At 44.1% G+C, this 17,292-nt stretch overlaps 1 protein-coding gene across 3 annotated transcripts in view; it reads right to left on the bottom strand.

Annotated features, from left to right (window-relative positions):
• LOC139762549 (uncharacterized) overlaps positions 1-17,292 on the bottom strand; it is a 53,693-nt gene that overhangs the window by 14,369 nt on the left and 22,032 nt on the right. The window contains exon 2 of one of the 3 annotated variants that reach the window (XM_071687571.1): positions 9,063-9,227. The exons of the other annotated variants lie outside the window; for them this stretch is intronic. The gene's annotated coding sequence lies outside the window, so the exon portion shown is untranslated. The remainder of the gene's footprint in view (positions 1-9,062; positions 9,228-17,292) is intronic. 3 annotated transcript variants of the gene reach the window in all.

The raw sequence follows: 17,292 nt of genomic DNA, 5'->3' as shown, positions 1-17,292 counted from the left end.
AGTGAACACGTCCAAAACACGTCTTGAATTTCAAATGTCTTCGATGCCAGATATTTTGAATAATTCCTTTTAATATTACTTTTTGTTTTGTTTTATCTACGGCCCTATAATTTGGCCTGGCACGTCTATATTTTAGTAAAAATATTCATAAGAAGATGGCGGCAATAAAATTCTGAAGCACCGATAATTCACTGGTAATATGATAATCCGGATTATTTATCGGCAAAAATTGCCGAATTTTGGATCTTAAGGTTATCGCCGCTTGCGCGAGTTATTGTCCCAGTGTAAACCTTTCGAAGACTCTCTCTCTCTCTCTCTCTCTCTCTCTCTCTCTCTCTCTCTCTCTCTCTCTCTCTCTCTCTCTCTCTCTCTCTCTCTGCGCCCGACACCCACTAACACTAACACTAACAGCCAACACTCAGACCAATATACAGAGCCAGACATCAGGCCTGCCAGCCTCTGACCTGCTGCTAACATGCAGCTGCTGGCTGAGGGAGCCAGGCCTGGGCTGGGGTCACCAGATGGCGTGGGCTGCGTCATCAGGGACTGTGGGCCGGGGTTACGGACGGGTGAAGACTAGGGTCACCAGGGGCGTGGGATGAGTTATCATGAGGCGTTGGCTGGAGCCACCAAGTCAAGTGGGCTGGGGTCATCAGGGGTTGTAGGATAAAGTCACCAGGCATGGTTAGGGGTCAGCAAGTAGGCTTGGGTCCCTGAGTCCTTGTTGTCTCTGGCTTAGATAGATTCTCCTTCTAGAAGTCATCCTTTTGTCTGTGTGTGTGTGTGTGTGTGTGTGTGTGTGTGCAAGCCATGAATACTAACCGTAAGGGTCGCATCCTAAGCAAAAAGAAGTACTTTTCCATGAAGTTCATCCTCGCCATAATTTCTTGGAACAAAAAGTGAAACCTGTACATTATGTACATGGGACTAAGTGTACTGAAGATTCATGGATGTATATGTATTGTATGTACATACGAGTGTTTGGGAAGGAGTTATACCATAATTTTCCTAGAAAAAGGAAAATGATTTCATATGAAAAGTGAAGGTTTCAGGTCAACATGGACATTCCGTCGTCCTATTGACTCTGTAGTGAATCCGAATGAGAATTAATGAATAACAACATATCAACATTTTGTAATGTATATTGTTATCATAACTAGAATGATCATATAAATGTATTATTTACAAAAGTAGTTATGACTTAATTGGCTGGATATCAAACTGTTCAAACTCGAATTTATTCGCGAATTTGACGGTGTGTACGAGATGTGAGAGGGGCGTAGCGAGGCCATAGGCATGGTGCAATCAGGGGATCTTGTACTTCAATGAGACAAAAAAAATTACACAGACAGACAGACAGACAGACAGACAGACAGACAGACAGACAGACAGACAGACAGACAGATAAACAGAAAGGTGCGTGAGAAGTTTACGGTTGTGCTTTGGAACCTTCCACAGTCTGACCACAAACATTAGTCAGTCTGTATCCACCACCGTCCACGTCACTGTATGTTAAGGTTTTCCACTGTGACGTGTGCGACAGGTGGATCAGACAAGATGGGGTGCGACAGGTGGATCAGACATGACGGGGTGCGACAGGTGGATCGGACCTGATGGGGATGCGACAGGTGGATCGGACCAGATGGGGTGCAACAGGTGGATCAGAACTGATGGAGTGCGACAGGTGGATCAGACCTGACGGGGTGAGTCAGGTGGATCAGACCTGATGAGGTGAGGCAGGTGGACTAGGTCTGACGGGTGGACTGGCTCTCGTCCCACTCACCTGTTGTGTGTCTGCCACTCTGTTGATGGGTGAAATCACGCCATCAGTCTGTCTGTTTGCCTGTCTGTTATGGGTAATATAAACCGAAAACAAAGAAAAGAACAATCAGGGAACGTAAAGTACCAGTATGACCCACTCTCAACCGAGAATTACGTGTGGGTCAAAAGGTGAAGGGTCGTGACCTTTCGTGCGCACGAGGTCAAATGACTGAGCTTTTAGTAAGTGAAAGAAATAACCTTTGCGATGTTTGTGGAATTTTGTGCTATTTTTCGTATCAAGGCCATCCTGTTGTTGGGGTCGGAGGTCAGAGGTCAGGGCCTAAAAAAGAGATTCGTTTCCATTATCTTTGTTTTATCTTGTGGTAAAATTGTGTAAAATGAGTTCAGAATAATACTTTCTACGTGAAATTGATATAAAAGTTCAATTATCCGGTAGATATCATGTAAGGAAAATACAATATTATTTATGGATATCAATTTTCTATGTAAGTCCAGCAGCAAGTCAAGCTGTAATCGTCTTTCAGATTTTCTAATGTTTGTCTTACATGTCCTACGAGGCTTCACTTTAGTGGAGAGAATTACACATGACAGCTGGGGACAGTGTGAACGAATGTGGCCTTTGTTGTCTTTTCCTTGCGCTATCACGCGCGCGCGTGGGGGGAAGGGGTTGTCACTTCATGTGTGGCGGGGTGGCGACGAGAGTGGATGAAGGCAGCAAGTATGAATGTGTACATGTGTATATATGTATATGTCTGTGTATGTATATGTGTGTTTACGTTGAAATGTATAGGTATGTGTATGTGCGTGTGTGGGCGTGCATGTGGGTGGGTTGGGCCATCTTTCGTATTTCCTTGTGCTACCTCGCTAACGCGGGAGACAGCGATAAAGCATAATAAATAAATTAATAATATATATATATATATATATATATATATATTATCCCTGGGGATAGGGGATTAAGAATACTTCCCACGTATTCCCTGCGTGTCGTAGAAGGCGACTAAAAGGGGAGGGAGCGGGGGGGCTGGAAATCCTCCCCTCTCTTTTTTTTTTTAATTTTCCAAAAGAAGGAACAGAGGGGGCCAGGTGAGGATATTCCAAAAAAGGCCCAGTCCTCTGTTCTTAACGCTACCCCGCTAACGCGGGAAATGGCGAATAGTTAAGAACAGAGGACTGGGCCTTTTTATATATATATATATATATATATATATATATATATATATATATATATATATATATATATATATATATATATATATATATATATATATATATATATGTATATATATGGTGAATATGTATGAAAATATATATATATATATATATATATATATACAGCTTTCCATGGTTTACCCCGGACGCTTCACATGCCTTGATTCAATCCACTGACAGCACGTCAACCCCTGTATACCACATCGCTCCAATTCACTCTATTCCTTGCCCTCCTTTCACCCTCCTGCATGTTCAGGCCCCGATCACACAAAATCTTTTTCACTCCATCTTTCCACCTCCAATTTGGTCTCCCTCTTCTCCTCGTTCCCTCCACCTCCGACACATATATCCTCTTGGTCAATCTTTCCTCACTCATTCTCTCCATGTGCCCAAACCATTTTAAAACACCCTCTTCTGCTCTCTCAACCACGCTCTTTTTATTTCCACACATCTCTCTTACCCTTACGTTACTTACTCGATCAAACCACCTCACACCACACATTGTCCTCAAACATCTCATTTCCAGCACATCCATCCTCCTGCGCACAACTCTATCCATAGCCCACGCCTCGCAACCATACAACATTGTTGGAACTACTATTCCTTCAAACATACCCATTTTTGCTTTCCGGGATAATGTTCTCGACTTCCACACATTTTTCAAGGCTCCCAAAATTTTCGCCCCCTCCCCCACCCTATGATCCACTTCCGCTTCCATGGTTCCATCCGCTGACAGATCCACTCCCAGATATCTAAAACACTTCACTTCCTCCAGTTTTTCACCATTCAAACTCACCTCCCAATTGACTTGACCCTCAACCCTACTGTACCTAATAACCTTGCTCTTATTCACATTATATATATATATATATATATATATATATATATATATATATATATATATATATATATATATATATACATATATATATACATATATATATATATATATATATATATATATATATATATATATATATATATATATATATATATATATTATCCCTGGGGATAGGGGAGAAAGAATACTTCCCACGTATTCCCTGCGTGTCGTAGAAGGCGACTAAAAGGGGAGGGAGCGGGTGGCTGGAAATCCTCCCCTCTCGTCTTTTTTTTTAATTTTCCAAAAGAAGGAACAGAGAAGGGGGCCAGGTGAGGATTTTCCCTCTAAGGCCCAGTCCTCTGTTCTTAACGCTACCTCGCAAATGCGGGAAATGGCGAATCGTATGAAAAAAAAAAAAAAAATATATATATATATATATATATATATATATGTATATATATATATATATATATATATATATATATATATATATATATATATATATATATATATATATATATATACATATATATATATATATTATTGTAAATCAGTGTAAACAAGTTTACTGCTTGCTTGCGAGTCGAACCCGAGCCACAGGGAACGGCAGCCGGACAACATACTTTTGGGTTACTGATGAGATCATAGCCATCATGGACACTTGTGGCCAACATTCTGGCCACACTGACTCATCCAGGGCCACCAGGAGCACCACCAGCATCCTGGGTGGGTGGAGTGTGGGTTGCCTCGGTATCACCTGGAAAGGCGGTGTGGGTGGGTTGTGGGTGGTGGGCGGTGGGTGGGTCCAGAGTGAACGCGCCAATCCACTGACCCACCTACCTGTACAGCTGCTGCTGCTGCTGCTCCAGCTCGTTAAGTATGCAAATGAACTAAGATGTCCTGACGGCCAAATGAACCAACAAACAGAGACACAGACAGCCGGAGTGACAGGCGGACAGACAGACAGACAGACAGACAAGCTGATGAGTGTCATGAAGCGTAACGTTGATCAGAGGCGCACAACACGGGCGTTTGGGGAAATGAATGACGTCACAGCCTGCGGGTAGGTACACCTTGGATATGTTAGGAGGAAACACCAGCACCACACACACGTGAGGAACACCAGCACCACACACACGTGAGGAACACCAGCACCACACACACGTGAGGAACACCAGCACCACATCCACGTGAGGAACAAGCAGCCAGCGGCAGCAGGTGTGGTGCGCTGGACCATCCAGGATCGGCTCCCTGTGAGGCAGGACTCAAGCTGACCTGGGGTCACCATTGTCTCTTGCTGATCTGTTTCCTCCCACTCTCTCCTCTTAGTGTTCCCTGTTGGCTTCTCGCTCTCTCCCACCAGCCTTTCACTATCTCCCGTTAATCTCTCACCTCTCACATCTATAGGTCTGCAGATGTTATTTTTACGGTGTTTGGGTAGTTAGTGTGAATTAATTTTCTTAAAACATCACAATTTTGTTTGTTCACTAGTGTAAACTTCTTAAATGAAATGAGCATAGGAATTATCAATTTCAGTTTCCCGCAGGAGATTAAAGCGAACGCAAGAAGCAGTGGGCAAAGAACCAGGAGCCTCGAAGGTGTTGGATGTTCGCTGATTTTTAGCAGAACATGTGTGAACGAGAACAGATTACCCAGATGTGAGCCAGGTCCTGACACGCACCTTACTCCTCAATTCTCGCTCGGTTATCAGAGTATTTTATGTAAATGTACAGAGTATACAAAACAAATGGTCAGAGTTCGAGACAGCTGCATTAGACGAAAGTTATGATATAAGTGTTATCACAATACATTGGTTGGATATTAAAGTTAGAGATATGTTTGCACAATATGCAGTACACTATCGTTGACAGAGGCAACAAATTAAGTGGTTGTGTCTTGCTGCAAGTGAAAGTTTATCTTGATCCTGTAATGAAAACTTTAGTGGTTAATGGTAACTTCGGCACGATGATGGTGTAAATAAGAGAAAAACTTCGTAAGGAAATAACAGTAGAATGGCCTTACTGTCCCCCCTCCCTCCAATAACCCACCCTGCTCCTCAAGCCCGACTCAGACACCAGAGATGACGAACGATTCTACGACGATGTTGGAGTCATTATCAAACAACACAATTCGATCATAATGGAACATTTTGCAATCTTAATATCTCGAGAAGCAATACACTTTTCCAGGAGCTCTGGGTTTGGATTCCAAATACAATAAGTTGAGATGCTCGCTGGTAGTTTGAATATATTAGATTTAGTTCTGACTACAAACGAGGACCTCGTCGTAAGTCTCGTCCTTGGAGAAAACAGTTTTTACAACTGATCACAGACAATTACTTTAGGAGTAGTCTTCAGCGGTGCTTTGTGATGTTGGTCGAAACGAAAGTTGTGTAAAGATTACCAGATCTGAGACTCACAAGTTGTAATGATCTTTACATTACTTTTGACAGAATCAGCTGGAATGATATACCACATGAAAACAACATGGGCGTATCTTGGTAAAGTTTTAGTAAAACAATCAACCTGATGGAGAGAACAGATATGCCAAATTTGTAACAGACGGTCATTTCTTTTCTATGTGGAACGTTCCAGTCATGGACGAAAGTCCACATCAAGGCCGGGCCTTCAGTAAGACATAGAGAGAATTATGAAACGGGAAAAGAAAAAACAAGGAAAAGTATCTAAGAATTTTTGAGAAAGTGAAAAACCTGTGTTCTGAAATGTGCGGCAGGTCATAGTTATTGGGAAAGACTTGTGAGGGTAGAGAGTTCCAAAGCTTCGACGTGTAGGGATAGAAGTAGGTATCAAAACGGCCCACCCTTGAGTTGCTGGTGGCCACACAATAATCATGTGACGCAGCAGCTTGACGAGTATTGCGTGGTTAGCTAGTGGTATGGGCACACAAGCAGCCAGCTCTCGGGAGCAAAAACCAAAGTGATACCTATAAAAGAGGGTAAGTGAACCAACATTGCGACGTAAGGCAAGGGGGTCAAGTTTGGAAGTTCGCCTGGAACAGTGTATAAGGCGGATCCGCTTTGGACTCAACTCTGTCAAGTTAGGATGCAGAGCTAGAACCACCTCAAATGTGAGAGCAGTGCCCCATACAAGGACGAATCAATTCCTAGTATAAACGGAGCAACTGTTCAGATGAGAAGTTTCGACATATAAACAGGACACCCAGTTTCTTACAGGCAGACGTAGCTATTCCTGTAATGTGGGGTTCCCAAGAAAGAGTGGATGTTACAGCAATGTCAAGTATGTTCATTGTGTCAAGACTTGGAGTTACAGAACTAAACGTTTTATGGTGGAACAAGGAAATATAGAGAACAGTCAGTTGTCATTGAATATATGACGCAAGAAGTAAAAGGAAAGGAACAACGAAGTTGACAATATAAACCAAATATTGCTGAAAATAGCGAAAGTAATCTCACGAAACTTTTCAGTCACACTAGAAGTAAAGAAGACATTACCCAGTCTACTGGTCCTGTACTATCAGGAAATGGCACCTGACTCTAGACAATGGAGCATTGGCAAACATGTTGGATGACTTTACTCCGTCCATATCTACCAGCACCAGCCCCATAGACATGACATCAGTATCAAACGGAATGAAATCAAATTAAACGGCAGATCCTGATAAGTTTTACCCAAGAAAACTGCAAGAAGGTAAGATGAGATAACCAAGCCCTTTACTGCTTTGTTCACCGTCACTTGCAAAGTTCCGATGGACTGGATGTCTGCCCGGAAATTATCTCCGAGTTAGCTTGACGTCGACAGTATGTAAACTTATGGAAACCATGAATCCAAACAAGACTGTAAATCATTGAGAGGATGACCATTTGATGAACGAGTTTTAGCAATAGTTATTATCAACAAATTCGTTCGTGTCTACTGAATCCACTTTATCTTTTTCATGGTATAATCAACATGGATGATGAAAGTTAAGCAAACGTTATCTTTTATCTAGATTTTGATAAAGCATTCGATAGAGTCACTCATCAAAGTTTATAAGCAAAAATAGAGTCACATGACATATAGAGGGTTGTGGATCAGTGATTAGTTAAATCATATGGTGTGGATAGGGTTGCACATGAACCATTAGTTAAGTCACGTGTACAGATAGGGTTGTATATCAGTTAGTAAGAAATTGATTCACTAGATGTGCAGAAAGTAGTGATGATCGGTCAAGCGTCATAATGGTTAGACGCAACAACTGGTGTACCACAGGGATCAGTCTTGGAACCGTCTCAGTTTCTATTATACATCAGTTATGGTATTCAATGATCTGAAGCCAAAAAGCAGTTGAAAGAAGTGGTAAAATGGAGGAAAAAACGTTTGGGCATCATAGGCACAACATTCGACTTCAAGTTTCAAACGTACTCCTGACTGTATGATGCGTCCCCATCCTGGATACTGTGTTCGGCCTTGATCGCCCTCCTTGAGAAAAGACACAACCAGATCAAGTGGGTACAACAGGGACTGAGACACTAATTCTATGAGAACCGTTTAGAAGATCTAAACTTACCTAGCTTGGAATTGAGAAGGTTAAGAAGTGATACGTTACAGGTATTCAGAACGATCAAAGGCTTTGACAGCCTTCATGGATGTAGCTGTTTAAGGCTATATCAGTTAGACTTCACTCGTTGCATTGGATACAAACCCGTGGTCAGAGGTTTTACTTTGAATGAAACAAACGACTTTTTCCTCAGAAGACATGACAAATATTTAGCTTGAAGTCCAAGACTGACTATGATAACGTCTTTCCTAATAGATGTCTCGTGATATGAGTGAGATGAGGATTGTTTATCTGTGGAATGGAAGCCAGCAGCTCACACGTGCGAGAGGTACAAAGGAAGGACAGCTATCCTGGACCATCCCCAAGCAATGTACAGGCAATGTACCTCCTGGACCGATGCCCGCCTACCGCCTACTTAGAGAGAGAGAGAGAGAGAGAGAGAGAGAGAGAGAGAGAGAGAGAGAGAGAGAGAGAGAGAGAGAGAGAGAGAGAGAGAGAGAGAGAGAGAGAGAGAGAGAGAGAGGTACATAATAACATCAACCAGAGGGTCATGACTCTGGGTGATAATATTAAGTCTCTCTAGCCAGACGTTGACTCTACTGCCTCCCTGACGTCAGCTGTACTGCTGACTAACACCACCAAGAGTGTTGTTGCTTCTACCTGATGACGCCAACATTAGTGCTGGTGACTCTACTTGCTGACACTACCAACAATACTGCTGACTTACTACTCTACTTGCTGACATGTTATCTTTCCTGATGTTCTGGTGTCTGGCTGGTCATGTTCATATCCCGTTGTGGAGGAACGTCAGCCTCTGGGAAACATGTCAGCCTTACAGGGGGATGATGTCAGCCTCACAGGGGGATGATGTCAGCCTCCAACAAGACGTTACCTGAGACAATCAATAATATTAATGACGTCATTAATGATAATCTATCCTTGCCATATCTTCAATACCCCCGCATCCTGGCTCCAGTATCCTTCTCTTATCTTCCTCCCGTCTTCCTCCTTCCTTTCTCCAGTCTTCCTCCTCCCTTCCTCTCCCCGCCCCGCCCCCCATCCTCAGAAAGGACCCACTGTTGGGTGTGTGATAAACCTTCCCTAACACCCAGAAGGTTAGGTTAGGTTAGGTTAGGTTAGGTTAGGTTAGGTTAGGTTAGGTTAGGTTGAGTTGCACTTGTCCCTTGCCACTACTTTGTCAAGGACGCCCCCCCCCCCGGGAGGGAAATACCAGGAGGCACAAGTACACACACCAGGCGAGGATAATGTTAGAGGGTACCAGTACACACACCTGGTCAGAGAAGTACCAGAGGGTACCAGTACACACACTAGGGAAGGGTATCACCAGGGAATACCAGTACACACACAGGTGAGGTTACTACTAGGGGGCACCAGTATACATACCAGGCTAGGGTCATACTTAGGGACACTAGCGTAAAGACCAGGTGATGGTAATACTAGGGGGCACCAGTACACACACCAGGCGAGAGTAATGCTCCAGACCCCAGTCAACAAACTTGGCGGAAGTAATCGACAAATCGCTAAACTTTCCTGGAGGTAAAATTTGTCCTCCGCCAACTTGCTGATTATGTGACAGACTTAGTAAAACTTTGTTAAAAACTTTGATAATTTAGCGAGCGGGAGATGTTAATCTAGCGCAGCTCGCTGAATAGCCTCGGGCGCTTAATGCTGAAATTCTGGCACCGCCATTACGCTTATCTGTGAAGTTTGTGGGTGGGTGATGTAAGGGTGGGAGTGCGGGGGCTGTGGTGTGAGGGGGTGTGGAATGGTGGAGGTGTAGGGAGGTTAGGATGTGGGTGGTGGTGTAAGGACCAGGTTGTGTGTGTATGTGTGTGTGTGTGTGTGTGGGGGGGGGGGAGCTGGGGTGTGGTTAGATGATGAAACGGTAGGTGGGTGGAGGCCGGGGTGTGGGTGTTAATGGAATGGTGGGAAAGTTGGGGGTTGAGGTGTAGAGACGTGATGGAATGGTGAGAGGAGAGGGACGGGAATGTGGTGGGATCTGGGCTAATGGAATGGTGAAGGTGTGGTGGAGACTGGTAGATCCAGGGTGTGGTGGGTGGGATTAGCTGCGATGTGGTGGAGTGTGGTAGTTTAGGGGTGATGGAGTGGAGAAAGTTGGAGCGTGGTGGTGAGGGACGCAAGCCACTAGTGCTTCACTCAGATGGATTACCAATACAAACGTAACAGCCCAATACCCTCCTTGTGTTCCTAGCCTTTGAAGCAAACGTGCCTGACACTCACCACTGCTGATCAATCCATAAGACTCGTGCCTGACACCCAGCATAGCCACAAACGTACCCGATGCTATAACCAAAACCTCTCAGAAAACTTACACAAAATGAACACGTTAGTATACATTAAATGATTCCTAAAAGAGCTAAAGATATGCGAGACGAAGCCTTCAAAGGTTTATAGCTAATTGACCTGTGACACATGAAGGAACAGTTAAGTAATATGTATCATCTCAGCACATCAGAGAGGTTAAAATATTTACTTAAAATCTAGATCAAGGACTGTGAAGGTAATCAGACGTCTGCACGGAAACTAATTGGCTCTCCTATCAAAAATGAGAGACGATCAGGGTTTGTGTGTTCCTTGTTAATGGGGAGATCTTTCATCTCTCTGGGTCGAGGGAGATGATGGTCTGGTAAACATTGCTCGCCTCCAGAGGGATCACTTAACACAGTACAACCCCCGAGGAGTCTGTGCCGCAGAATCCCCCCCCCCCCCCCAAGGTGCCCCAGGACCCCCGGCCTGTGCCGCTGGAGCCCAATTCAGTGTCTTAGGAACCACAGTCCTCTAAGTTCTCCTCAAAGCAAGACATCTCTCAGGGATGTCTCCTAAAAGCGAGACAGTATCTCTCAGGATATATCCCCAGGGCGAGACAATATATGGCCGACTTAGAGAGGCAGCAGACTTGAAAGACTGGCCTTTGTTGAAATAATTTTTTAGAAAATGGAATGTTCCTTGACCTGATGAAGTTAACAAAAGTTACGCTTCTAACAAGAAGTAAGAGTGTCAATGTGTGGGTGTGGGAGGCATGTGGGGCGTAGGGCAGGAGTTCTTGTAGGGGACACAAGGGGGGAAAAGGCAGGGAGTTGTGCCGGGAAACATATTGGGCGTGGGGCAGAGAGTGGTGAGGGGGACGTTTGGGGGAGAGAGTCATGTGGAGGACACGTGGGACTTGGGGAACTGAGTCATGAGGAGGAAACGTGGGGCCTGAGGCTAGGGAGGGGATGTGAGACAACACATGGGGCAATAGCCGTATGGGGGTGATGTATGATGGAGACACATGTAGCATAGGAGACAGAAGAGACGATGCATACAGCATGGGGATACATGGTGCATGGAGCAGGGGAGGCAGGGATAGGAGGAGGCTGTGAGTGGGAGTGGAGAGTGTTGGATGTCTCTCTATTGTTCTTAAATACTTTTTGCCAAAAGCAAAACAAAAATTTTCAACGTTTGGTCGAGAATCATGAAGGTCCAGTGGCTGCCTGGTCTCCATGGCAACCCCACCAGAGGTTCTCTATATATAACCCATATAACTCTTCCTCTCCAGAAAAACTGGCAATATTTCATAACTTTTCATTTCTATGATAAATATTCTCCTCAGCCCGTTTTCTTTCCTCTACCGGCCAGGGTTTTAATAATTCATATTAGGTTTATGGATGATTCTACCGTCTGTCTGTCACCTGCAGAGGCTTCCCAGCCGCCCAGCAGGGAGCCCCAGCCTGCACCAGACCCCAGCCTGGTGCACCAGACCCCAGCCTGCACCAGACCCCAGCCTGGTGCACCAGACCCCAGCCTGGTGCAGCAGACTCCAGCCTGGTGCAGCAGACCCCAGCCTGGTGCAGCAGAAGACATCAGCTCGTGGTGTGGAAGAGCGAACATAAGAACCATCTGTAGGATGGGTTTGTTCCATAGTCTGGCTGTGTCGCGGGTCTGTTTCTGGCTGTGTCTCACTTCGCTGGTATTAATAGTTGAATTATCCCGTCTCGCTGAGGTGCCACAGTCGATCCCCGAGTTTGGTTCGTTTGTACCCAGGATGACTGTCAGGCTCTCATGAGAGGGGGGGGGGGGGGGAATGAGGAAGACAAAAAGATAGAAAGACAAACAGACAAAGACAGAGAGATGGACTTAGAGACATTTACAGAAACAGGGACAGAAACACACACTGAGATAAGGAGACAAACAAAAAGACTGATAAGACACATGGATATAGAGGCACAGATAAAGAAGCATGATGGTGGACAGAAGCATGATGGTGGACAGAAGCATGATGGTGGACAGAAGCATGATGGTGGACAGAAGCATGATGGTGGACAGAAGCATGATGGTGGACAGAGAAACATTTTTAAAGACAATCGGATGAACAGACAGACGACAGAAAAGTAGGGATAAAGAATGTTAAACAGAATAGACAAACAGACAGACAGACAGACAGACAGAGAGGGGAAGGAGGTCATGTGGTTGGCGTGTGGCGCACATCAGTATGGAGGACGTGTGCCACTAACAACATAGTCTCTCATTCTAAGTTGTTCAAAAGAAACAAACGTTGATGAAGTTAGGGAGGTAGAGGTCGACTGGAGGCAAAGTTTTAAAAGTCGTCCGCCTCTGTTTCCCCATCAAGGGTTGTGCTAGTTTAACGAGGGAAAGTTTCAGTGTGAAATTTCTATCCAGTTTGTTTCATGTAAATGTTTGAACTTTGGCAGAGGTTGGTGGGCCAAGCGTGACTCCAGACTCAACTGACAACCTCCTGACTGTAAATGTTCACACCTGAGAAGAACTTTACGTCGGCCTGACCGGCCACACTCCTCTTACACCGCCCACCACCGCAACGCTTCCCTACACTATTGCTCACTGTACTGTCTGGATCACCTCCAGAAACATCGTCACAGTCGAACCAGTTACACACACACACACACACACACACACACACACACACACACACACACAACCCATACTACCACCAGCGTCTGCACTATCATCCCCCCCCCCCCCCGTATGTTACCACCAGCACACTGTGTTCCACCAACGACCCTACATAAAGCATGTATGGCATACACTATACACCAGCCACACCTCAGCAATACATATACATACATACGTACATACATACATACATACATACATATATACATACATACAGTGTCCATTTCCTCACACATACCCGTGAGGTGTTATGGCGGATCTAACACGGGTCAGTGTGATGTGTTCAGTTTGCTGCATCACACTCGTGTGTGGAGATGGAGTTCGTAAATGTGAGTTCATCTTCATCAACAATAATAGATAATATTTTTATCTAGAATTAACATTAATCTAATTTTCAAAATACATATTGTATGATACAGATGAGAGTCAACGTTTCATCTCATATAAGTTTTCCTCACAGTGAAAAATGATAGAAATAAGAACAGATATGAGCGAGGAAAAAATGATAAAATAATCATTGTAATTTTCTCTTTGCAACTGTCATTATAAATTTGGAAGCTACAAAGCCATTGAATACGAGATCATAATTGAAGACCAGAGCTTTGTGTCATCCGAATTATTATCATCATAAATTAAAACATATGCAAATTTGTTTTCACAGACGTAGACTGGATACATTGCCCAAAACGTAAACTAGACATATTTCCTAAATGCAAAATTTATATATTTCTCACATGTAAACTAGACTCATTTCCTAAATGCAAACTTTATATATTTCTCAAATGTAAACTAGACTCATTTCATAAATGCAAACTTTATATATTTCTCAAATATAAACTAGACACATTTCTCTCCAACATAAGCTGGATTAATTTCTCTTAAACGTAAGATAGAGTTTCTAGCGACGAAAACTGGAAACAATTCTCTCAAACGTAAACTGGATACGGTTCTCTCGATCGTAAACTGGATATATGTCGCTCGGTTAAACAACAGAGGAGTTGAAGATTGATGAGCTGAAATAACTAGATTATCAGTGACGCTGCTCCTAGTGAGCGGCTCCTTTGTTGTCAGTAAAAGGGGCGGGGGGGGGGGGGGGTGAGGTCAACTCAGCCGGCTGGTCCTTTGTTAGTGTACTAGTACTGAACAAGTAGAGAATCTAAGAACTGACCTGACCTGGAAGGATCAGTAAGACTGACTTCCCCCTCCGGGACTTTAGACAGACAGACAACGGGCAAACGAGCAGAGGACTGTCAAACCAAACTGTTAATGAGACAAACTTGGACAGGATGTCCAGCTCGGCTGCCACCAGATCCTTAAACTGACGTGGGAGAAGCTGACGAAGGGAAGGTGTGATGATGACCAGCGGTGTAACACATCACCACACTCACCATCACTACTCACTACCACCACCACTCACCACCACCATCACCACCACCTCCGACAGTCTCCCACGTGATAGCCCCAGCGACCTGCTATAAGGCAAGAACAAAGCGTGAGGCACAGGGGTGACACGTAAGCTGTGGTGTTGTGGGCAGCCGTAACTCCCGGGGCTGCCCCATAACTCAGGTGTTGAGGCCTTGAACAGCATGGTAATTAGGCCATATTACCTGCCGTATATCTAGGCTGGCACCAATCATGACCCAGCCTTCAGCAGCGCCAACCTTTGTGTACAAAGTCATCGATTCTAAATCTGGCTTCGGGGTCTGACGTACATGACATCCTGGACGCGGTAATGAGTGAAATTTCGCCTCCACTGTTGATTCATTTGAGTTTTGTTCCTTGGGTTATATTGCTCAGCTCCTGGCGGGTGGAATCAGGGAAATCAGGAGTGAAAGTAAAGCTCACACTCGCGTGCGTGGAGCATTGGAGATGAGGCAGGGCATCACCATCCGTGTTGTGCTGGCCAGCCATCGTGTGAGGACTGAGTTGTCCTGAGGTACTTTACCGCTGAACTTAGCGGGATTACATCATGTAATCAGCCACTTCACGACTTCCTATGAATGACTGGCAGCACCTGAGCTTTTATGACACGTGCAATTAACTGTTCTAAAAAATGGTTTCAGTTACGTAACAATTCAACATCACAGCTTCCATGTTGGTGGTCAGTGGTGGGTGGCTGTCCGGAAGCGTGTCAGTTCTTGGTTTACATATTAGTCGTCAATGTTTGTAGAAAAATTGTGTGTTGAGATCCATGTCAGGTAATGTTCAAAATCCTAAAAACAGTCCCAGAAACAGAACAAATCTCTCTTATTTTTGCGTTTGTGGATGCAGTCTCACCCAGCCTGAGCACTCAGTGTAACACCGTACACAACTAAAGTGATACAGAAGGAGGGAGAGAAGAGGAAATAACACAGAGAAAATTTACCTTCACCAATGAGTCAGGTTGCGAACGTTAGGATATATATAGGAAGGTAAAGATTTCCAAAAGTCCGTGATGGAAGGAAGAAAATGAATCTGACAACGGCTAAAACTGGTGCTAGTAACGAACACATTGTTTATCCTCAGACGTAGTGGCTCGCTTAGTATTATATGGTCTACTTCATGATGAAGGCTCATGAGCAGCAAGATCTCACGAGTAAAAAACCAAAGAATATCTACAGAAGAAGAAGAAGAAGAAGAAGAAGAAGAAGAAGAAGAAGAAGAAGAACCATCACTACGGACTGAGACAAGTGGGGATTGTGTTGAGCTCAGACTGGAGGAGTTGAACTGCTTTGGACTCAACTTGGTGAAGGTAGTGCGTACAGCTGGAACCTGCCTGGAGGTGAGAGCAGTTTGATAAGCAGGATACATCAGTCCTCTGTATTATGAAAGCAGCTAATCAGAAAAGATAAATTCTAAACATCACAAGAGGATTCTCGTATCCTTAGCTCTTAGTGTACAGTGAAGCATCTGAGATGAGCAAAACACAAGTATGCTTACTGTTCTGAGTTACAGAATCATAGTCAATAAAGGATATGGGAAACTTGTAATTCAGAAGAAAGAATGGAAAAAAAAATTGGGTTTTTGAAACGTTGAAAAATAGGTTGTGATCATCACAGGACTGTTCTCCCCTCACAACCCCCACCCCACCTTCCTGCCAGGCTACCTGTCCTAACGCCAGGTGTAACAACTGACGGAAGAAGTGAATGTCCAATCACAACACTTGACATCTACTCACACAATCGGCCGGAACTTACTAGTGGCATACTTGCCGAGTGGGAACTTACTAGTGGCATACTTGCCGAGTGGGAACTAAGTGGAAACTTATTGTTTAGGAATTGACCAGTTGGGGATACATTTAGATGGGAACTTTTAGGTAAGAGCCACCTGAGTGTAAGTCACTTATTAGGAACTTTCAAGGTCTGAACATACTGGGCTGAAACTTATTACGTTTGAACGTACTGGGCAGAACTTTTAGATGGGAAATTGATTTAGGGGGACATAGTAAGATAGCAACTTGACAACTGAAATGATTAAAAATGAAATCTAACTATTGAAAACATTTATTTTGATCATAGTGAGTGAGGAAGGTAGTGAGGGAAGCACTGATAAGTGAGGACTCAGGAAGTGTCAGTGAGGACGTATTAGATGGGGGTACAGTATAGATGGAGACTCGCTAAATGAGACTCCCTCTATGTGGGAACTCCTGACAGACTAGAAAGCAAAACGTATTTCATCGATCATCGCAGGACAAAACACCTGAGTCTATTGTGTGACTGAAAACTTCCCAACTATCGGGCGAGGCGGCGGTGGCGGCTCTTGTGAAGGAGAAAAAGAAGAGCAACAAAAGATTTGGTGTGGAAAATCAGAAGTAAGGAATTACTGTGATGATAAGAAGGTCTTCTTGTAGATGATGAAGATGGGTTTGGCAGGGGCCACTTCAGACAACTGCCACGTTGCTAACCTTCCTCCTATGCAGAAATTACAGTTGTTCTATAATTGCAGTTAATCATGAGTTACGTAACACAAGAGAAACGTTCACATAGTCTGGTGATATATATTTAGGATACGTAAACAGTTATATA

This window comes from Panulirus ornatus, chromosome 43, assembly GCF_036320965.1.
Source record: "Panulirus ornatus isolate Po-2019 chromosome 43, ASM3632096v1, whole genome shotgun sequence".
Lineage (NCBI taxonomy): Eukaryota > Metazoa > Arthropoda > Malacostraca > Decapoda > Palinuridae > Panulirus > Panulirus ornatus.
The sequence above is the reverse complement of the archived record's forward strand: the minus strand, read 5'-3'. Positions and strand labels throughout refer to the sequence as shown.